The sequence below is a fragment of the Myotis lucifugus genome, unplaced genomic scaffold (assembly GCF_000147115.1).
Source record: "Myotis lucifugus unplaced genomic scaffold, Myoluc2.0 scaffold_213, whole genome shotgun sequence".
Classification (NCBI taxonomy): domain Eukaryota; kingdom Metazoa; phylum Chordata; class Mammalia; order Chiroptera; family Vespertilionidae; genus Myotis; species Myotis lucifugus.
Window position 1 is genome coordinate 1,882,532 of NW_005871261.1, and position 24,071 is coordinate 1,906,602.

Genomic DNA, 24,071 nt, shown 5'->3' on the forward strand with positions numbered 1-24,071 from the left:
TTAATGAGGTCATTGGAAATATGATATGTGGATTGCATAAAATCTAAATTTATCATGGCAAGAAAAATAAAACCTTTGTTTTAATACAATTTTCAAAACATTAGATATATGCAAAAGAATGACAGTTGACTGTGTAGTTGATTTCATACAAGTTTCTTTATACATATTTGCGAAATACTGAATGAAATATGAATGAATGTTTCACTGCTTTGTGAACAAATAAGAAGTGAGGTTCTGAATGCATACTTGGTACAAAGTAGTTAAGTATGCTCTTGCAACAGAACGGCAGCAGCATATATTGGAGGGTGGGTGATGGTCTGGAAATATTAGAAACAAAGCAAGGATGTCCAGGGAAAGTGTGGGGCAGGCAGTCTAGGAACTGATGATGATGGAAGGGCAGTGCTGTTACCTCAATCCAGAAGGGACATGACAGGGGGCAAAAACTCAAACCTAACTCCACCCACCCCCCTTTATCAGATTTTGCAGAATCTATATCATTGGAAGACGGGTCTTGACATTATGCCTAGGAGGCTATCAAACCAGGTGACGTGGGGTCATTGGCTTCCATTCAAATATGATCGATTTCCTGGAGGTTAGTTAGGGTTGATGTCCTATTGAGCTTTGTTATAGGCTGAGAAGTTAGCATACAGTTGCTTTCTAATAGGTATTCTAATAGACATTTATTACATAATGACTGCCCAATTATGGTGCTCTCCTCATTTCTCCCAAAGTCAGGGAAGATGTATCCACCCGCCACACAGTGCCTCTTCACAGAACTTGTGTTCTCGCTCCAAGTATCATGAGACTTCCTGTGCCTCAGCCACACATTGCGATGCTGGGAGTGAAAGCTACATCCCTCGAGTGTGTGTCAATTCCACTTGGTGCACCACTCCGGAGCTAAGCCATCTTGCTTGGGCTGTAATTAAATAACCTTCAAGGATGAAGTACCGCAGGGGGCAAGGTCGCAGGGATAGCTACAATCATTTCCTGCAGCTATTGATTTTACACTAATGATCTGAAATGATGCATGGCTCCGGATCCAGCCATCTTCCTCGGAGTGGCAGGTGGGGACTCAGGCTTTGATTCCCACAAGGGACCAAACCAATTTGAACAGATTTAAACTTGTTGATGCTGTTTCCTAAGTGTGAAGGAGGATGGAAGTCTGGAATCTGAAGGTTATACAAATGTAAGAGGGAGTATAATATTAAGATGAGAGGCTTTGTAGTCAGAAAGAACAGAGTTCAAATGGTTATTTTCCCATAATTGCTTGTGGACCTTCAACAAGTAGTGCAAGCCCTCTGCACTCTGATTTCTCATCTGTAAGACAGGGATAAGGATGTATATTTGATGTATTTCCTAAGCATAGGAGATGGCAATTTTAAATCCTTAAGCATTTTGGTGCAATCATTGGCACTTCCTTTTCTGCTTTTATTTAAGGCATTAGATACATATTTCCCTCTTAGGGATATTTATCTTTTAATTCTTGAGGCACCGAAAGCCTTTAAATACCAAATAAATATATCTTTAATGATGCAATTAGAGATAACATATTAAGGCTCTTGAGGGAAAGTTTGTCACCCCCAAATATGCCTTTTTGGGGTATTATTTTAAGCTGGTTATTTTGAAGAAATGCAAGACTAAGAAGAACCTTTTACCTCCCTCCTGACCAGCCCAACGAAATTCAGAGAGCAAAACCTGCTTAAAAGAAGGGAACTATCACCTTCGCATGTAGCGTGGCAGACAAGGAGGCCCTAGCAAAGCCTGTTTGGTTAGCCTCCCTCTGTGCCCATCCTTTCTTGTTGCCCAGAAAGAACTTGTTTACCATATTTGCTCCTTCTCATCCACCAGTGAACTCCCTGCCTTTCTTTCGAATTCCCAGACCCTGCCTCCCTCTCCTTAGCTCAGAATGGCAACTGCCCCATTGTCCTTGGGCCCCCTATTCTTACGGAACACCGTGTGTACGTACATTATAAATTTGGTTAATTTCTCCTGTTAATCTGCCTCATGTCAATTGGATTATTAGACCAGCCAGAAGAATTTAGAAGGGAAGAAGAAAAATTATTTTTCCTCCCCAACACTGTCATCCCAGCTGTGGTAGAAAGGAAAGAACACGACTTGGACTTCAAAGGGCTGGGTTTGAAACCTGGTTCTACCCTGCTGTGTGACCTTAAGCAGGTTTGGGTCTTTCTGTGTCTCCTGTACAATTTTAAAAATCCAGACAGGGATAGATCTCATCCTGGTTGTTCTAATGATAAAGGGGATTGAAAATGTGAAGGCATTTGACTGACCGATAAGGGCTATAAAATACCATTAGACATTATCCCGCAGATAAGCCTCCGTGATCAGAAGACCCGAAGGACCAGCAATGGAGGCATTTTAACAGCTTTGCAACATGTTGATTTAAAAATTGCTGTTGACATTTCAGGAACTGCTGTGCACATGAAGGAAGGCTTTTGTTTTTCTCCTTTTCTCTGACTTCTGAAGTCAATAGAGACGAACAATCAAGGGGTGAAAAAAAAAATCAGACCTCAAGATTAGAAGTTTACACTAAGAAACACAGTTATGAAAATAGCCATGCGTCATAGTTTGCGTGCTCTCTCTCTTCCTACCTGCCTTTTCAGGGCTATGTGAAGATAGCTGTATTCCTTCACTTCATGACAGAGCATTTCATTTTGAAGAAAAGCACCTGTATAAAAGTGCTAGAGCAGGTCCCCAAATAACATCGTTTCCCTCTGTGTCTTTTGATGTAACGTTTATGAGGAAAAAAAAATCAATTCCTGGCCGGGGCCACTGTCTATATGGAGTTTGCAGTTCTCCCCATGTCTGCATGGGTTTCTCCAGGTTTCTCCGGTTTCCTCCCATATTCCAGGTGTGCACAATAGTCGAGGCAGCATGTCTAAACTGTCCCAGTCTGAGTGAGCGTGGGGATGTGTGATGTGAACTGCTGTGGAAGGTTGTGGTGTCCAGGGTGGGTTTTTGTCTTATGTCCTGAGCCCTCGGACAGCTCTGACCATCTGTGATGTTGAACTAGAATAAGTGGGTTGGAAAATAATGTTCTTACTTGTTTTTATTAATCTTTCTTAAATGTATGTATAGCTCACATTTATTTCAATGTTTAAATATTTGGGGGTCTTTATGTAGAAGTCTGGTGATGTTTTTGTAACTAGAAATATGCCATTGAAACTTAACTCTTCTTTATTTCAATTAGCCTAGGATAACATTGATTTCAGTATATGTTGTTTTACTTAAAGTCTAAGCTTTCAAGAACATAGGGATGACATTTAGGATCTATTATATTTTCTCATACCAGTTTCTCTTGATATTTTTTCTTCTAATTTTTCAAGACGATTTTACCAATCATTTGGGATTAAATACTTATATTATGACTTTGAAATTCATTAAATTCATTTATTATCCCCCCTTTAAAAATGCATTAAGTATGGCCCTAACCAGTTTTACTCAGTGGATAGAGCAGTGATGGCGAACCTTTTGAGCTCGGCCTGTCAGCATTTTGAAAAACCCTAACTTAACTCTGGTGCCGTGTCACATATAGAAATTTTTTGATATTTGCAACCATAGTAAAACAAAGACATATTTTTGATATTTATTTTATATATTTAAATGCCATTTAACAAAGAAAAATCAACCAAAAAAATGAGTTCGCGTGTCACCTCTGACACGCATGTCATAGGTTCGCCATCACTGGGATAGAGCGTCGGCCTGCGGACTGAAGTGCCCCAGGTTTGATTCTGGTCAAGGGCATGTACCTTGGTTGCGGGCACATCCCCAGTAGGGGATGTTCAGGAGGCAGCTAATCGATGTTTCTCTCTCATCGATGTTTCTAACTCTCTATCCCTCCCCCTTCCTCTCTTTAAAAAAATCAATAAAATATATTAAAAATTTCACCTGCTATGCTTTTACATTTAAAAAAATGCATTAAGTATGTACTATATGTACCTCCTATGAGCTAGATATCAGAAGCCCCATTAAACGACTTCAAGTTACAGTTGAAAGGGGAGTCATGAAGAAAGACTGATTCATATAACAATAGTGAGCACAAGTAAGGAACTAAACCCACACCCAGGATGTCTTAGAAGGTGTCCAGAAAGAAGTGATATCTGAGTTGAGAACACAGGAGTAAGTAGATCAGGGTAGCAGTTCTGGGAGTAGAGAGTATGCTTTTAAGGCAAGTTTGAGAATGTGCAAATAATTTCACAAAGATGGACCAGAGTTGGGGTAGGGAATGGAGAGTAGTACATACATTTATTGGATAGTTAACATGACTAATCATGAGTTACATTGTGGTGGACACTGATGTCCACCCAGACCTCTTTCCAAGGATTTCTCTTTGTATCTATTGGAGAGAAATAGCCTTCATTGTCAAGGAAGTGACACCTTGCCATTCAGGTGAAGAGATGTGTTTTTCTGATAGGCATGCAAGTTACCTGTGTATAGTAAAAAAGATAGCTCTAAAGCTTATGAATGTACTAGAGGCCCTGCACCCTCTTGCAATCTGGGATCCCTCAGGGGACATAGTAGTGCGTGAAGTGGCAGGAGGCTGGGGAGAAGCCCGAGGTGGGAGAGGCTTGCGTCTCGGCAGCTGTGCCCAGGCGACTGGCGCCCATAGGTCTGCTGAGCGGTGCTCCCGCTGTGGGAGTGCACTGACCACCAGGGGGCAGCTCCTGCATTGAGCGTCTGCCCCCTGGTGGTCAATTTGCATCATAGCAATTGGTCAACTAGTCATTTGGTTGACTAGTCATTTGGTCCTTCTGTTGTTCTGTCATTCAGTCGTTCTGTCAGTCGGTTACTTAGGCTTTTATATATATAGATTGCCCTTTAGTAATCTTATTCCAACATTCTTTCAGTGCCTGAATTTACTCAATTTCTCTTTCTCCTTTGAACTAGCTTTACCATTCTGCTATTTCCCTCATTAATGAGTTAAATAAAACTTTGACATGTGCTCATTATGTTTCTAAGAGGACTGTTTTTCGCTTAAATTATACTTTGTTGGGCCTTAATGTGAGGTGTGCAAAATAGAAATCCCTCACTTAATTCTACAGATAGGAAAAAAACTGAGGCTTAAGAAGTTGAATCACTTGGAGCAAGATTTTTTTGTACATAGTAGTGGTAGGTTTTCGATATAAGTATCTTCAACTTCAGAACTTGAGCTGTGTGTATGAGAACCTTCGATAAGGCTGGGAATGTGCCAGATGGCAGGAAGCTAGTTCCCAGAAGAGGGGTATGAGAATGTTGAAAATACATGTTGCTGAGTGTGTGGTTCTTCTAATTGTTGGTCCTGATAAATCATTTAAGAAACATTTCAGGGCCACATTCTCTTCATTGTCTATACATTTTAAGTCTTAGGCCACTATGTTGGTGCTAAAACTTACCAATTTTTCTACACCCATTCTAACAAGTAGTTCTGATATGTATGACCGTTATTAGGAAAGAAAAGATGGAAAGGGAGAGAATGAGAAAAAATATCTTTCTATAATAGTATTGTATATCTATTGCTCTGTTTTCCCCGTGGGATAGTTTCATGAATACACACTAAACAAGGTAGTGAGGCTTGTGAGTGATGGGCTGAATGGATAGGCCCTAAACCAATTAAGCGTATTTTAAAATAAAACACAAAAACATGCCTTTATGAAATTTAGCTCTGTCACTTGTGAAGAAAAACAAATCTTTGTGATTTATTTTTGTTATATCTTTGATCTGATTGACGAGATTTGCTTACTAAACTTATTCCCTGGGGATGAAAGTTAGAGTAGGAAAGAGGTCTCAGATGTTCATGTACTTAATATTGGATAAATGCTATGTGCCTTTAGAATTGTAGAGATAGTTTTTTTGGTTCAAGTAGTTCAAGATCCAATATAATTTCGCCTCATTTCACATGCATTTAATTAGTATCCACTATGTAAAAGGTGCCACAGGGAGCATCGGCTCCGTGCCTTGTGCCTTAGGAGGTATTTTGAACATGGCGTTCCATTTAGTCTGTAGAGCAATTTTGTGAGGAAATGGGGGTAATTCCCTTTGAGCAATGATAGAACTGAGGCTCAGAGTCTTCAAGTACCATATGCATAATTATAAGAATAGGAAGAGGTTACACTGATATACATATGTGTACCTGCTACCAAGCTCAGGAAAGCTTGCATCTTTGCCGAGAACTCAGAATTGGGAGGGAAGCCCATGGGGAGGTGAAGAAAGGAGAAGACATCATTTTAACAAGTTGAACCAGCTAAAAGGACCTAAAGACTCAACATGGTAAAAGGGAGGGTCCTCACACCCTGATCTGTCCCAGCCCTAACTGGATTTCTTCCTGTGTGTTAACAAGCACCCATGTAATTTTCATTTACTAGTACTTCCTCCCTCATCATGTATGATTCAAATGCTCAATATGTGTCAGGCAATGTGAAATAAATACAAATTTTGTAGAATTACCCTTTTAAATTCAAGGTTGGATTATAGGTCCCTGCATCATGCAAGGGAGTACCCCAAAGACATAGCTGTAGCCCCCAATCTTCCTAAACTATTAATTGCCCCATCCAGCACCAGAACCCTCTAGCAGGGATGGGAGATTAAATTACTCCATGATTATTAGTCCACTTTCCTGTGGTGGGGGCAGGTGCAAGAGGACTTTGATTTCTACTCAAAAATCTCTTCAGTCTTAGGTCGCTTAAGGGGCATTATGAAAATGGACTTCCTGCTCAGGCCCTGGGCCTGGCCTCGCCCCAGACTCTTGTAGGATCAGGTGAAGATCCATATGTCCCTGACAGGACTAAAACTTATTGGTACAAGCTCTAGAAAACAAAAGTAGTTGGAAAAAATATTTGTTTCAAGCAGTGAAGGGACTCAAAATACCCACTAGTTTTCTGCAAAGTTATTGTGATAAAATATTAAGCATTATTTTGTACCCTAATTTGCAATGTGCACAGAACTTTCACTTGCGTGATCACATGCTAGTTGTAGCAAACCTGGGAGCCAGCATTTGCTACCCCATTTCCAAATGTGGAGACTAGAGTTTATAGAAAATGGTCACTTAGTTCAATGCCACATAGCAGCTTTGTGATTCACACCTTGAATCTTGAACCTGGGTCCCTCTAAGTCTGTATCCTCCACAGTTACTTATTCCTTTGGAGTAATCCACAAAAAATCTCAACAATACTGAGGATTTTATTAGACAATTTTTATTTAGCCTTGAAAGATACTCAAATACATTTCAGAAAATGTATGATTCTCTTTTTCTCAAGATTTCCATTGTGAAAACATGGCCACTGAGTTCATCTCCAGTATTTCCAAATAGCCCTCTGCAAAGCGTAATCTGATTTCCTTGATTATTTTAGCATATCTTGTCCCAGCACCAAAGCTCCCCGCAGTTTGTGTATGTGCACATAGACAGTGATGCTATTGTCTGTGCAGCAATAGGACTCTCAATGAGAGAGGAAATTAAAAAGCAACAGGTGATGAAAACAGAATGATTGCATCTTCCCTGGGCTTAAACACCGACAACACTTGATAATCTTGCAAGACATTTAGTTCTGTCCAATAAATATTTGTGTCTGTTCAATGGAAGCATTTTTCATTACTTCTGAAGTAATCGTGACCAGATTGTGCATGTTAAGTAAATTTAATGCTTGTTAAGAAAATGAATTCAGAAGCTCTGGAAGTGTTAAACAAAACTCTCCTGATTGACTTTGTTTAGGCTTTTCTTAAAGCTGTAGGACACTATTTTGCAGCTGTCCTTCCCTTTGAGATCTGTCAATCTGTTCCATGCTTCCATGTCTCTGGACCTATTTAGTTGGTCAGTTTATTTTATTCAATTTTGAACTGCATAATACCACTTCAACCTACTACTTCTCAACAACCTAGGCTCATGAGGTTTGTGAAGCATTACAGACACCCCCAGTCAGAGGTAGGCGTGTTTGCGCCTCCATCCTTAAAGAGTACTGAGTTCAAGCTACCATCTTAGCTCTTATCACATTCTATGCAACTGGGTGCTTACATAACCATCTCAGTCAGATTGCAGATTCGTGAAGTAAGCCTGGGCAAACAGGTGGCTATGGTTAGCTTTACAGAGAAGCAGGAGGATTTTCACAGAGATGTCCTTGCCCTACCTGTGGTTGGCAAACCGCAGCTCGCAAGCCACATGCGGCTCTTTGGCCCCTTCAGTGTGGCTCTTCCACAAAATACTGACTTCTGCTCATGGGCCATGAAGTTTCAATCACACTGTACATGCGCGCCCACACATGGTATTTTGTGGAAGAGCCACACTCAAGGGGCCAAAGAGCCGCATGTGACTCGTGAGCCATGGTTTGCCATCCACGGCTAGACCATTAGCCTGGAGTAAATGGACCATTCCTGACTTTGACAGCAGGAAGGTTTCAGGCTGCTTATTCAGTACTCGCCTTTTTGAATAGGCTCAGGCTATGGGCTCAATTGGTCATAAGGGACCTAAAGTCATGAGAAGAACACAGATGTTCATTTGTTCCACATACATTTTATGTCCCCTCCATGTAGGCCCTGGGGATGCAACTATAAAGGAGATAGGTCTGTGACTTGATAGAGATTCTATCATAGTGAGAAGATAGATAAGAAACCAAGAAGTAAATTAGGAAAGCAATCAAATGTTGTGGTAAGTTTGAAGTAGTTCTTTGAAAAGAAATTGGCTGGTGACCCTTCAATTTTCTATTCCTTTGCTTTAGTGATCACTAAGTCCCTATTCTAGATAGAGCAAATACACAATAATGGTATCTCCATCAGCTCAGGTTTTGTGTAGAACTGAACTGTGAGAAATGAATACATTTGTAATGTGATAAGCCAGTAAAACTTGGGGATGTTTGTTACTGCAGCATTACTTTATTTATATTGACTAATACACTTGTGTAATAGTTATTGTTGATCTTCATAAGAATGATTTTAATAATTTCTTCCTTTAGAAGCCCTTTATGGTTAATAATTCCCTGGTGACTAGCATAAAAATAAGGCAATAATTTACTTCAAAAGCAATAAAAACATGTCTTGCTCTGTTAAGACTAGAAGCATAAGAGAGACAATATAATTTTAAGATCTCATAAAGACTTCAGGTGTTTGGGACAGATTATTATAGACTAGAGGCCCAGTGCATGAATTCGTGTACTAGTTGGGGTCCAGCTGGCCCGCCGTGATGGGGGCCATCGGGGTGAGCTGGCTGGGGCGAGGGGCCGTGGGTAGGGACAGCCTGGGCGAGGGGCCACAGGCATTCTGGTCATTCTGCTGTTCAGTCAATTTGCATGTTACCCTTTTATTATATAGGATAAAATTAAGTTTAGATTATCTCTTGTCTTGTTTAAAAAGCATGGGGCTTCAGATTTAAAAGAATTTATATTTTATTTGGTGCTTAATTATTAAGGCAGGGATTTAGTTGGACTTTCTGAAGGATCTCAAAAGAAAATCAACAACCTAGTAGAGAGCAGAATTGAAGTTACTTTTGTCTTTAACAGGCACTTAAATATATCCTGGTTGGGTACGATGTGGTGACTGTCTTCTGCTCTGCATCTGATATACTTGCTTCTAACCCTGCTCTTGATGGGTGTCTTTAGATAAGTCATGTACATTAAAAGACAGAATTTCCGTGTGTTTAAAAGCCTAGATATTAGAGTGAGACTGTCTAATTCAAATTCTATCTCTTGCTTATCAGCTGTGTGACCTTTAAATTTTTGCTTTTCAGTTTCCTTATTGGTAAATGGGGATAGTAATAATAAATATGCTCTAGACATGTGCAAATTAAATGAGTTAAAACATCTAACTGGTGCCTCCATTGCTTGGAGCATCATCCCTTACATCAAAAGGTTGCTGGTATGATTCCCAGTCAGGGCACATACCCAAGCTGTGGTTCAGTCTCCGGTCAGGGCACTTATTGGAAGCAACCAATTGATGTTTCTCTTTGACATCATTTTTTTTTCTCTCTTTCCCTTCCTTTCTGTCTAGAAATTAATAGAAGCATATTCTCAGGTAAGGATTTAAAAACAAATAAACATCTAAAGCACTTAGAAAAGAGTCAGGTATATGCATAGTAATATTTCAGTAACTATTAGCTCTCTGTATTATTTATGTCTTGCTGGGGCTCAGTTTTATTATCTATAAAATAAAATGATTGGACTAAATGATCCATTAAAGTCCTGTGACTTGATCTTTTTTTCTTCCAAGAATGAAAGTTCCATGAGTTCAAGGCCTATGATTATATTTTTTCCCATTATATTCCAATAACCCAATGAATCCCTCCATAGAAGACACTCCATAAATTTTTAATACATGTATCAATGACTATAATAGCAACTACAATTTTTGAATATTTAAATATGCCACTCACTGTTCTAGGGTCTAGTCTAGTATCTTAAATTCTCATAATGAACCAATTAAATAAGTACTATTATTACCTCTTAATACTGGTGAAGAAATTACATAAAAAGATGTTAGATAACACTTTCAAGGTCATATAATTTAATGGTGCAGGACAGTAGAAGAATAGCACTTGGATTTAGACCTTTTGACATCTAAATTCTTAAATAAAACTCTTTCTCCTTGCCCAGCCAGTGTTGCTCAGTGGTTGAGCCTCAATCTATGAATTGGGAGGTAATGGTTCAATTCCAGATCAGGGCATATGTCCAGATTGTGGGCTCAATCCCAGTATGGGGCATGCAGGAGGCAACTGATCAATGATTCTCTCTAATCACTGATGTTTCTCTCCCTCTCCCTTCCTCTCTGAAATCAATAAAAATATATTAACAAAAACTATTTATCCTTAAGTATTTTTGTAATATATTTTTATTGATTTTTAGAGAGGAAGGGAGAGGGAGAGAGAGAGATAGAAACATAAATGATGAGAGAATCATTGATCGGCTGCCTTCTGCATGCTCCTTACTGGAGATCGAGCCTGTAACCCAGGCATATTCCCTTGACTGGAATTGAGCCTGTAATCCTTCAGTCCACAGGCCGATGCTCTATCCACTGAGCCACGCTGGCTAGGACTATCCTTAAGTATTTTTAATATGATATTAATAATTAATTGTGGAGTTGATAAAAAAGTCAATTCTTGAAATAGCACTTTCATTATCCACAGCTCTACAAAATAGCAGTCATCTTTGTATCTGTCTGTGCCACCCATTAAGTAATTAAATTTTTTTTGAGAGCTAGGACTGTGTTTATCTTGTCTCACCACAATGCCTGACACATAACAGGTATTCAGTATATGTTGGTTGATGCAGAAATAAACAGTAATTAGAAACCTGGTAGTTGCTGAAGAAGGTACCAATGTCATGATTAGATCTGACTCTATGCCAGTTGTCTTATATATTTTGCTTCCTCACTTGTCATAAAAATATGTAAAGTGGGAACTATTATTTTTACAAATGAGGGTGTTGGTATTAAGAGAACCACTCACCTAAGAGCTCAACCATGATACTACGATTTTGAATCCTACTTCCTAGTTTATCTACCACATCAAGTTAGTATTCAAATATATATATTTTAATATTCAGTGTAGTTTTGTGTTTTCCTCATTATTACACTCTCTTGAGGGTTGTACATTTCTCAGGGAAGGGAGGGTACAAAGAGCTGTAGTCCTGAGTACAGGTAATGATCAGCACGCATCTTCATATTATTTTCAGTTCTGCCATTCTGTTGTCGAAAAAGTCTTAGATTAATCATTTTTGAAAAATGTAACCTTTAATTGGAAATGAGCACTCAGTTCAGTGCCTCAATGTACCAGCATCTTGGAGCCATTAGCTTTTGTAAGAGGCAAAGTGTTCCAGATCTTTCATAGACTAATTGGTTTGAGGCTGTGTAAGGTGCGTGAAGGTTTTGGAGTGCTTCGCAGAAGCCATTCAAGGTTACCTATCGGAGGTGAAGTGACACCATGAACCATGTATCTGTGGTGCCTTTTACATTTTTTCCGCAGCAGTTTAGCTCAGCATATTGACCACTGACAGTGAAGAGTTCAATATATCGCCACTATAGACAGGCTGTTCTAAACCGAATGGATTGATGTTTTGACTAAAGGCAGAAGATGCAAGACAGTCAGGTTTTGTCAAAACGTTTGGTCCTGTTGACATTCTGTAAACTGTTGGACCGTTTGGTAATAGACCGGCATTTAGGATTAGAGAATAATAATTATGTCTGGTCAGTTGGTAATGGAATCTCTCAACCATCTTCCAGGGAACTCGTTGCGATATATTAAAGCAGCACAGTTGGAAGCTTCCACTTCAGGGCTTCACAAAATCACTCTTGGAGTGCGAGCAATTTGCCTTAACATCAAACAGAAATGGCACATTAACGTGGAACCATTTTCCTGGTACTAAATGCACTTTGCTGGAAAAAAATGGCAAACTGGTTTTGAGAAAAGATTCACAGACCTATGGATGAGTGATGAGAGCTGTCTTGCCTTTTTTTTGCCCTTTCTTTTCAATCAGAAAATTGAGTAATTAAGGGAGACTATAAATACCGAATTGCATTTTAAAATAGGTTTGCTCTACTGTTCTTTTTCTTACAGTCCACTGAAAGGAAGTAACATTCTACTCCTTGAGATGTGAAGTTTCTAAACAAATCATAAAGCCAGGACTGGATTTATGTATAAAGTTGACAAATGCCAACACCAAGTCCCATTGACTAGAAATCAATGTTACATATATTTCTGCAGGGATTTTTAGTTTCTTTAATCTTGCCATACTCCTTGTAACAGCAGAAAATATTTTCCAAAAGTTGGATCTCAGTTCTTTAACATGGTTTGAGAATATCTCTGACACAAGCATAAAGGGCCCCTCTTCTCTCCCTTTCTGGCTATTTAGGAGTAGAGAGACGTTACTCAGATTCTAGAAGTGTGCTTTTTTTTATATCAACCTCCTTGCAAAAAGAATTTCAAGCAGAATGAAAAAACATGAAATAAATCAGAATGAAATAAGAAAAAAAATCAGGGTGCGGAAATAGCAAAGGGGGGTGCAAGAAGGTTGGGGTTTTTAGTTTTGGCCTATACGCGTTTGAAAGATCTTTAGAAATACAACTCAGCTGAAATTTTGTTGTGAGGTGTCTCCAACCAAAGTAGTTAGAAGATCTCCAATGTGTGTATAAGATAAAAACAAACAGAGCCCAGCAGAAGGAAGGAATGCTAAACTTACAAAGTCACCATTTTCCAACAGCCAATGTAATACTTTAGGTAGACAAGCATTATCAAAGAATCTAAACCTAATAGCTAGCATACTGTTAGGGACAGCATATTCATGTGGTCTCAAAGTACCTCCCCATAGTCACCTAATATTTCCAAAGAATAAATGTTCCTTTGTATGGGATGATTCACTAGGCGCTGTAACCAGGTGGTCAGTCTGCATTATGAATAGTGGGAAGACCTTACCATATATGTCTCCTTGCATGATGAAAAAAGAAATTAAAAAACAAACCAACAAACCTCAGTGTTGTGCTCTTATCTTAACCATTTAACTTGACTCTAGTGATGAAGAAACAAACAAAATGAAAATGTGAAAAGATCTGATTTCCTGGTTGTAAGTAATCCCGTGTCAAAGAGAACACTTTCTTTTTTTTTCCACCCACCCACAATAAATGCTGTGAATGCATCATCTTAAACCAAGTTTCATGTGTATCTATTACTTTAACCGTAGTTTTATTCTCAGACGCCTTTCCTTCTGTAGGCTGGCTGTATATGTCACTCTCTGTCCATTCAGTTGATGAAGCACACAGACTTCCATAAGGTGACAAATTGATTGCTTCATTTTTTTCTTTAATAATTACTTTAACTGGTTGTCCCAGTGGGACTTTTTGAATTGACATGGGAATCCCCAGTGCCCAGGTAGCATTACTTAAGGAAGGTACTGTAGATCTGTCCCAGAGGTTCATGGGAGTGTGTTCTTGGGTTATAACCCAATGGCATGCAAGCTATAGAAAATGATGTCTTGTGAGAATGGGTGATGTCAGGCTGAATATTCCTTGAGCTAAATGGTGTTGCTTGGAGGTTATTTTAGTGACCTGACCTTATTTTCCCCAAATGGGCAATTACTTGCAGTCTGACATTTTGTAACTTTTTTTGTGCTTCCATTACCATAAAAAAGGCAGCTAAATAGTCTTGTTGAGTTAATGGATCAAGGGGAGGGGGGGAGTGGATGAGAAAATGAATATGGCTAAGGGCATTGCTCCACAGCGTCACTGTCACTGCCTGTTGAAAAGTTTTCACGACTTTAATCAGATTTTTTTTTCATTTGTTAGGGATCATTTAAGAGAGACGCCAAATAAAATACATACCCATTAGATTTCCCCTGGGGAGACAATTTTGGAAGTTGTAATTTTCCACTCTAAGTATGAACAGCTTTACCATGAAAAGAAGACTTCCCGTGGCTAATGACAATAATGTGGTTTAATTTTTAAGGCATCCAGCCTGCAGGTCTCCTGAATGGGAACCAGATGCGCTGTGCATCTTTACTTTCTCTCCAGCCGTCAGGCAATTATGGAGAGCGAGGGCATCCGGCGGGGCTGCCGGAGGACCCTGTCTATCCTGAGCCACAATATCTAGCACAGGGAAAGTCATGGCAGTGATGTTTACTGAACACTTTAGGATGCACAAAGCATCTCTGCAGGCTGTCTTACTCAACCTTCCCATCAACGCCATGCATTTAATGCGATTGTTACCTTCATTCTACAGTTGAGCAAACTGGAATGTAGAGAGTTTAGGAGAATTGTTCGATGTTGCATTAAATACATCAGATGGTCCCATCGAGCGACTATGCTCTTAAGAGAAGGAAATGACCAAGCTGTATTAAGGTTTACTGAGTTTCTAAGTTTGATTTTCATGCATTAGCCTAAGCCTTTATGACAGCCCTCCTGGTGAGTCTGATCAGCGCGGAGATGTGGAAACTGAGACTCGGAGAAGTGAAGTAACTTCCCCACAGTCATTCTTCTGGTGGTTTGCTAATGTTTGCATATTCACTTCCCTTTCAAAACAGTGTCTTTTAAAGACCATCATGCTGCTTCTATCCTTTGCTCTCTGATTTTTTTTTTCTCTTTTGGTCTGGCTTTCTCTTATGTCTCTAATTTATGTGAACCATCATGAAATTGTACAACACATTTAGGCTTAAATTTCTATCAGAAGTAATCCTAGGGTATTAGAAAATATGATCAAAGTAAGTGGAATTTATATCACACTTGGGAGAAAAATAATCCAGGTTCCAATGATAATTACAACAGATTGAGCTAATCTTAAACTTTTAAATCAGAATATTAACAAATGGCGAGGACCATGTCTTATACTCTTCTCTGTCTAAAATTCTGCTGTAAGCCACTGTGGCAGAGATTAATTTTGCCTCAAATATACAATCTCTCCTTCTTCCTCTTAGTAACAGAACTCCTCAACCAGCACGCATGGCATTGTTCACATGATCACCCAGCTAGATACTAAATTTCCAAGCTCCTCTTGCAAATGGCTTGACCATGTGAGTTAGTTAATTATATAGAATAAAATGAGAAATAAAGAACTTAATTTTTTAATGTCCTTAAAAAAACTGCTTATTCTTCATTTCTTCCCATCCCCCTTTTTCTGTGTCTAAAAGAGAAAGTTGTGCTATTAAAGTTAGATTCAATCATGCAGACATGAGGAAATTCCTTTAGTAAAGAATAGAGTGACAAGATGGAGATAGAAGGCACAGGATCCTGGATAATCATGTGGAGCAGAACTGCTCACGTTCTGTGGACTCCCCTCCTACCTATGAACTGAGAAATAGACATTTGTTTTGCTTAAGTTTCTTTATTTTGAGGTCTCTTTGTTACATGAGCTGAGCATATATCTTATTATATCAGTGTTTACTGAAATTAAAAAATCAACATCCATAGTTTGTGTCAAGAAAGTTTTAAGAATTATAAATTACTAGAGGCCCAGTGCACGGATTCATACACCAGTGGGGTCCCTTGGCCTGGCCTGCGGGGATTGGGCTGAAACTGGTAGTCCAACATCCCCTGGGGAGTCCTGGATTGCGAGAGGGCACGGGCCAGGCTAAGGGAATCCACCGGTGCACGAATCTGTGCACTGGGCCTCTAGTATGCATATAAGATCTTTAGTTAATCTCTTCCCGCCTTCCCCACTCCCCACTTCCCTCTGAGATTCATCAGTCTGTTCCATGTTTCTATGCCTGTGAGTTGAGTGTCTGCTCCCTGGTGGTCAGTGTGCATCATAGCTACTGGTTGAATGGTCGAATGGTTGGCCACTTAGCATATTAGCCTTTTATATATATAGATTTTGAGCAGCAACCCCTGTAGATCCCAGGTGATATAGTTCATAGTGTTATGGGATGAATTTTGTGCTCCCCCCACCCCATTCACATGTTGAAGTCTCACATTAGAATATAACTATATTTAGAGATAGAATCATTAAAAATGTAATTAAGGTTAAATGGAGTTATTAGGATGGACCTTAATTCAATATGACTGTTGTTGTAATAATAAGAGGAGATTAGGCCCAGAAAGAGGTCACCAGTTTAATTCCCAGTCAGGGCACATGCCTGGGTTTCAGGATCAATCCCCAAATGGGGGGCATGCAGGAGGTATCCTATCTATGTTTCTCTCTCATTGATGTTTCTATCTCTCTTCCTTCTTCTCTCTCTAAAAGTTATATATATATATATATATATATATATATATATATATATTTTTTTTTTTTTTTTAAAAGAGGAGATTAGAACACAGACACACACAGAGGGAATACCATGTGAGGACACAGGGAGAAGATAGTCATCCAAAAGGCAAGGAGAGAGACTTCAGAAGAAACCAGCCCTGTAGACACTTTGATCTTAAGACTTCTATCCTTAGTAGAATTGTGAGAAAATAAATTTCTGTTGGTTAAGCCACCTAGTCTATGGTATGTTGTTACGGAAGTCATACCAAACTAATACACTTGGGATGAGAAGTTTGGAGTCTCCTAAGAACTTCAATATCTGAGCAATAAAGCATTCTCATAAGAGTTACATCAGATAAATCAACATATGAGGGATGAGAGATGAGAAATCAATCAAATATATATATATATATTTCAAAGAGAAAGGGAGAGGGAGAGGGAGAGAGAGAAACATCAATGATGAGAGAGAATCATTGATTGGCTGCTTCCTGCATGGTCCCTACTGGGGATTGAGCCCACAACCTGGGCATATGCCCTGACTGGGAATTGAACCTTGACCTCCTGGTTCACAGGTTGATGCTTAACCACTGAGCAACATGGGCTTAGCTGCACACCACTTCTTGGCACCAATATCCATCTTAGTCTGCTTAAACTAAGACCTAGTCTGCTCAGTAACAAATACCACAGACTGGATGGATTAAATAACATTTGAATATCAAATTTATGAACCTACACCCCAAGATTATGGTCCAGCAGATTCAGTGTCTTGTGAGGGCCCGCCTCCTGATTTATAGACAGCCACCTTCTTGATGTATCCTCACATGGAGGAGGATTTCTTTTCTGTCTTTTTTCTTCAAATAGGACACTAATCCCATCATGGGGGCTTTACTTTCATGACCATGTTGGAACCTACTTATGTCTCAAGGACCCTACCTCTAATAACATAACATTGGAGGTTGAGACTTAAATGCACAAGTTTGGGGGAGGAGGACCCAAACACTCGGTCAGTACCACTCTTTTCCTCATCTTTCAAATCTCAGCTATTACTACATCTAGATGATCTTCTGCATTCATGGGCAAAACTTAATTGCTGGCTTATCTAGGGTTTCTTAGATATGATTGTATCTTTAAAATGGCATCAATTATATTGATGTTACAAATTTCTGCTCTGGAGTCTGTCTCCCCCAGAGAATAGAGAATATTAGTGACAATGTCTTATTTACACTTGTAAACTCTATGCCTATTCTAGGCTCTGACATCTAGTAAGTTTTCAACATATGCTGGTTGAGTAGATAAATGTGAGTACTGTTTGTATTTGGTATGTAGGTTATATAATAAATATGTTCAAAGATATATTCACAGCAATAGATAGGATTTAAAAAGGATTCAGATATGACCCTAAGTAAAGATGCTCTCATGCAATTATGAGGGTAATCAGGAAAATAAAAGATTTTCTTGCTCATTTCTGATTGCCTTTTGCAAAAGGAAATGTTTGTATCCAGACACTTTCTAAAGCTAGGGCTTTATTCCTGCTTCTTTTAGAATAAAATCCCAGCCGCGCCCTTACCTGTAATGTTTCTCAGATGACCTTCTAGCCTTTTCTAGCTTCAAAGGCTGTGATCATGCAGCTAAATATTGTCTACAATGATCCCAGCTTCTCTGGCATCTCATTAAGCAAAACTTGGTGCAACACTTGAGGGAATAACTCGTCAAAGTCAACAAATTGTGCTGACGGGCAGATTCACTGCCTCTAATGTTAAGAAATCAGTCTTTTCGGAATCTGCCAAAGTCACATATGAGACTGAATTGTCTGACTCTGCAGCACAAATTCTTATAATGACACAGAATCCAACTCATTAACCATTATAATTCAGCAAATATTTAATTTGTAATGTATGTGTGCCAGCCATTATACTAGGCACTGCAGGTTTGATGATAAATGAGACATACTCCTTGCTTTCATGGTACCCATGACACATGAGGGTGAAACCAATAGTTAAACAGATATATTATTTTGGCAAAACTATGAGGGTTGTGTTTGATTTGTTTACTCTGTAAGAGCCTGGGATAGTTCTGGGACAGTACATTTCTACACATGTTGTTAAGCAAATTAAAAAAAATATATATTGAATGGTATATATAAAACCAGAATATATTCAAGGCACCAAATTCTGATAAACTCTTTTGTGAAAGAGAGAGAAAGCCTGGGGAAAACTTCCCAGAGGCAGGAAGGGTCAGGATTTTGAACAGTGAACAGATGTCATGTGGGCGGGTGTGCAATGGGGGACAGGGTGAGGGGTTGGGAGAAGGGAATTTTCAGGCACAGGGAATAATGCCTGCAAATTCCTGGGGCTGTGAAACAGGATGGTAGGTGCTGAAAAGAAAAGTGACTTACAGAAAATGAAGAAGAGATGTGGAAGCAATTTACATTAAAAGAGGGGAAGGGCACCATAAACAGAGTGAAGGAGAATGACTTTGGTTGCAAAGAACTAGTGAAAATGGCAGTTCCTTCAGCTTAAAAGGATCAGCTCTACCTAAGACAAGTTATGACCTTATGTCAGTGGTTCTCAACCTTCCTAATGCCACGACCCTTTAATACAGTTCCTCATGTTGTGGTGACCCCCGGCCATAAAATTATTTTTGTTGCTACTTCATAACTGTAATGTTGCTACTGTTATGAATCGTAATGTAAATATCTGATATGCAGGATGGTCTCAGGCGACCCCTGTGAAAGGGTTGTTCGACTGCCAAAGGGGTCGCGACCCACAGGTTGAGAACCGCTGCCTTATGTGAAGGACTTCCAGAACTATGGCCACCACTCTTTGAATTGGAAATTCAGAGACCTGGCATATCCAAATGGCCGAGGGATCCTGTTTTTCCAATCTCAAGAACTGGCACATTTGCATTCAGAGGAGGGAAGTGGACCCAGGATCACTGCTTAGAAGTTTCCTTTGCTCTTGGCCTTTGCAGAATTTCTTTCTCTGCTGAGTAAATTTAGACTTAACAGGTTTGTAGCTCAGGGAACCTGTGAGTTATATTATTCCGCTGGTAGAAGTACTCCTTTCCTTGAGCCTCTAGTGAAGCCAAAGACAGGTAATAGATTCGTCTTCTTTACTCTGCTGGAAACTTTAAGTAAAAGCCACAAATCAGAAGTGACATGGTCTGATGGAAAGAGTAAGGCTACTGACATAAGAAAACCCGAAGTCAAGATGCTATTTTCGAGCTTTTACCGAAATGAATCTTTCATTTCTCTGTGTCTCAGTTTCCTCCTATGTTTAATAGACCTAATAAAAGTTATCCTTAATATATAAACTAAAAGTGAATCTTAATATATAATCACAGTAATAATAATGACCATTTATTGAGTGTTTGCTAAGTTTCTTTTGTAGTCATTCTTTCATTGAGTCATTTTAATTATCCTAATAGATTGGAATTTCTTATTTTTCTAATATGAAAGTAATGAAACTAAGTTTCCAGGAGAGAAACTCAATGGTGTGGCTCAGTGGTTAAGCATTGACTTATGAACCAGGAGGTCACGGTTCCATTCTCAGTCCAGGCACATGATCTGCAGGAGGCAGCAGATCAATGATTCTCTCTCATCATTAATGTTTCTATCTCTCTCTCCCTTTCCCTTAAAATAAAAAAAAAAAAACTTAAGTCGATTATTGAAGCTTCAGTGTAGAGAGACAAGGACATCCTAGTAGGAGATGAGATCATTGAGGGTAGAGGGAAACAGATTCTCTGAGTCATGGTGAGTTCTTTGGACTTTATTTGGAGAGTAAGTTCATTTTAATAATAATTAAATACAAAAACACAAATTGAAAATTGATAGTACTTTTCTAATATTATATAAGAACTAGAGGCCTGGTGCATGACATTCATGCACTGAGGGGTGTGGGGGTCCCTCTGCCCGACCTGCACCCTCTCCAATCTGAAGCCCTCAGGGGAGCCCTCTCCAACCTGGGAGTTTCTGTCTGTCTTTGAAATCATATGAGCGAATTGTCTGAGACACCAACTCAGTTTGGTTTGTTGCTCACAGAATAACAGGCATTTTTTTTCTTTGCTTCATTGGTGGAGATTTCCTGGAAGTTTTAGGATATCTTCCCTTTAATTTTTCCTAGACACTCTGATTATACTTATGTCTCTCACCTTTGCTTTCCCTCCATCCCCCACTGCAACAGTAACTTGCTCCAGGCTCACTTTGCTCTAGTGTCTAGGACAGTGGTTCTCAACCTTGGCTGCACATTAGAATCACCTGGGAATCTTTTTAAAATCCTGATTTCTGGGCCTCATCCTCCGGAAATTCTGTTTCTTTGTTATGGGGTAGGGCCACAACATTAGTAACAAAGAAACAGAATTTCTGGAGGATGAGGCCCAGAAATCAGGATTTTAAAAAGATTCCCAGGTGATTCTAATGTGCAGCCAAGGTTGAGAACCACTGGTCTAGGAGATCCATTTGCCACCAGAATTAGGACTCCCAGAATTCCTGGTGCTCCCCATGCTCTGGGCTTCTGCTTCCAGTCCTGGGGCTGCCACCAAAACTAGTATTCCAAGATTTCCTGGTGCTCCCCACGATCTTGGTTTTCCCTTCCTGCTCTGTCTCCATCCCATGGCCTCCCACTCTGCCAAGTCCTCCAAGCCGCCAGCTCTCTCTCTCGGCTCTCTGTCTGGTGGCTTGGGGAGCCAAGTTCCTCAAGTGGCTCCACTCTCTGCTAGCTCTCCCACTCTGCTCTCCACCCAGGCACCTGTGTATGCAAATTAACCCACCAGCTTTGTTGGGTTAATTTGCATACTCATTCCTGATTGGCTGGTGAGCGTAGCAGAGGGACAGTCAATTTACATGTTTCTCTTTTATTATGTAGGATGGGGTTATAAAATGTTTCATAAATGGAAGCAGTAACCCTCTATAATCTCTGTACAGAGGCCAGAGAGAGAGAATGAAAAATAAAGCCAGGTCTGGGGTCTGGGTAATGAGGAGCAAGGTAAACTACAGGACAGGAAAGAGGTTTTTTGTTCCAGGCTTAGCTTTCATGGTCCCAACTAAGTGCATTCATTTTGTGTGAGCATTCATAATTTGTGGCCATCAGTATTTACTGTTCCTTCTTTTGCAAATAGTGCACAGAAATTTCTCTAGATAGCGAGCTCTCTCTCACTCTCAGTTCAAGGACTTTGGCTGGTGGAGACTCCACCCCATGTTCCTGGGGGTGTGGGGAGGATGGGATTTGTGATTTTTGCCTGACAAGTTATGACATTTCATTGCTCTGGTCACAAAGATTGGTTGAGGTTGGGCATGTGCCCCAACTTGGGTTAATGAGTGCTACTTCAGGTTTCTGTTCAAATTTCTGAGAAAGGAAGAAAATAAAAAGACTCCAAAATGGAAGTTACTAGTAATCATCTTGCTACCACACAGAGACTAAAATGAGCCAAGATGGAGGAGCATGAAATAGGGAAAGAGTAGGCTTAAAAAACATGGTTTGAACTCTAAGATCAAGCTGCCTTTATCTCTATAAGCCTGGTCTCAGGAGGAAGCAGAATTCACTCCAGATGGTTCATAGGAAAATATCTTTATAGAACAACTATTTTGTACAGAAGAGTGACACAATGTAAGGTGATAAGGAGGATGAGGCACTGAAATGCCAGGAAAAATGAAAAATTGTTTCCATCTCTGGAGGTGAATGAACAAGGGAAGAAATAGTGCTATTCCAGCCAAAAGCTGGAATACCAGAGAGTGCCATGTGGGGAATTTGTAATAGAGAGATAGAAACTCAGTGCTAAAGGATAGAGTGAGTAGAAAAAAAATGCTCTGATATTTTTCTCACCCAGCCCTCCTGTCTCTGGGTAGTAACTCCCTTGTCATCACCGAACTGGAAGCAAGCTAGCAAGAAAATCAGTGAGGCAACTAACAGAAACCAGCCTCCAGTGTCAGGGAGAAGGCTGAAGAAAGGTGGATGATACATGGAAAACTGGATGAAAAGAATAATTTGCACAAAGTCCAATTGAATATCATGGAACATTTAATATCTATGAGCTAAAACATTGTGTATCCCTGTTTCTGTTTTGAGGCAATTAAATATTGGTTCTCTATCACTTGGAATTAAAATGATTCTAGCTAAAAAGTTATTTGGATCTTGAAAAATCACAGTAGCCTCTCCCACACAGAAATTTTTAATGCACTGTATCTTGCTCTGAAGAGGGTCAGAGTGATCTTGAAACATCAAGTTATGCAATTAGTACGTGAAATGTATGTACACATTGTTCCATTTCTTTCAGTGGAGCCCAGCTGGGACAGAGCATGAGCCAGTGATTCTTATATCCATTAGAGCAAAGTATTAATAGAATGAGTGGAGTAGTCGGAATATTTTCATGTCTAGTTCAATGTGGATGGGTAAATAGTCACATGATGGCAATTTCTTTTCACGCAGAGCTCAGTGGGAACACTCCTTCAAATTAAATGAGTCCAGTGGGGCATTTAAAGTTGGAAAAAGAGGGATAGAAATGTTTCTGCAAGACAAAGATGAGTGATTGCATACGCCTTAGGTCTCTAGACCCCAGAAAATGTCTCCTCTGATTATTCAAAATGGAATTCTATACTATAATGTAGAGGTAATAGAAAGATAGCAAATTAATCATAAGCTGTATCATGTGGAAGGGAGGTCACAAAGTTTATCCCCTTCATTGTACAGATGAAGAAAATGTGAACCAGAGAAGTGAAGTGACTTGCTGAATGTCACCCAGTTAGTGGCAAAGCTTGAACAAGAGCTTGAACTTCCTAAATCGTAATCTCAGGCATTTTATCCTTCCATGTAATATTATATAGCTTAAGATGCAAAAAATAAGAGATGGGTTGGAATTCTAGCTCCATAGTTTTGTTGCTGAATCTATAAGCAGGGTGCTTACCTTCTCCAAAGTGAAATATGCCTAGCATAGTGTGGGCTACCTCCTGGTTTCCAATCACCATCTCTTCTCTGGAGATCAAGCCATGATTCCATTGACAAATATGCACTTTCTTTTTCACAAACTGTGTATAAACTTGGCTAACCTTGTCAGGCCTTGTTATAACGACAGGATGGTGTTCATCAGGGCACTATTGATACATCAAAATATCAGAACTCAGAAGTCCCTCTACTCTTTAGATTATCACAATAATTAATATAGCACCTCTCTCTGCTGTCTGAAAAGCTCAGCATATGAGGAGTTAACAATCATGACAGTGGCCATATTTGCTTATCACTGAACTGTTGTGGTTAAGATAACTAGAATGAGTTTTATGGAAATACTTAAAATGTCTTTGTTCAAAGTTAATAATCAGACATTGATTTTTCTCTTTGATAATTAACTACAGCCTAGGGAACCCAATCAAAAAGCTGGCAGTATCTAGGGCTCTCACTTAAAATACATATATTTTTATTGATTTCAGAAAGAAGGGAAG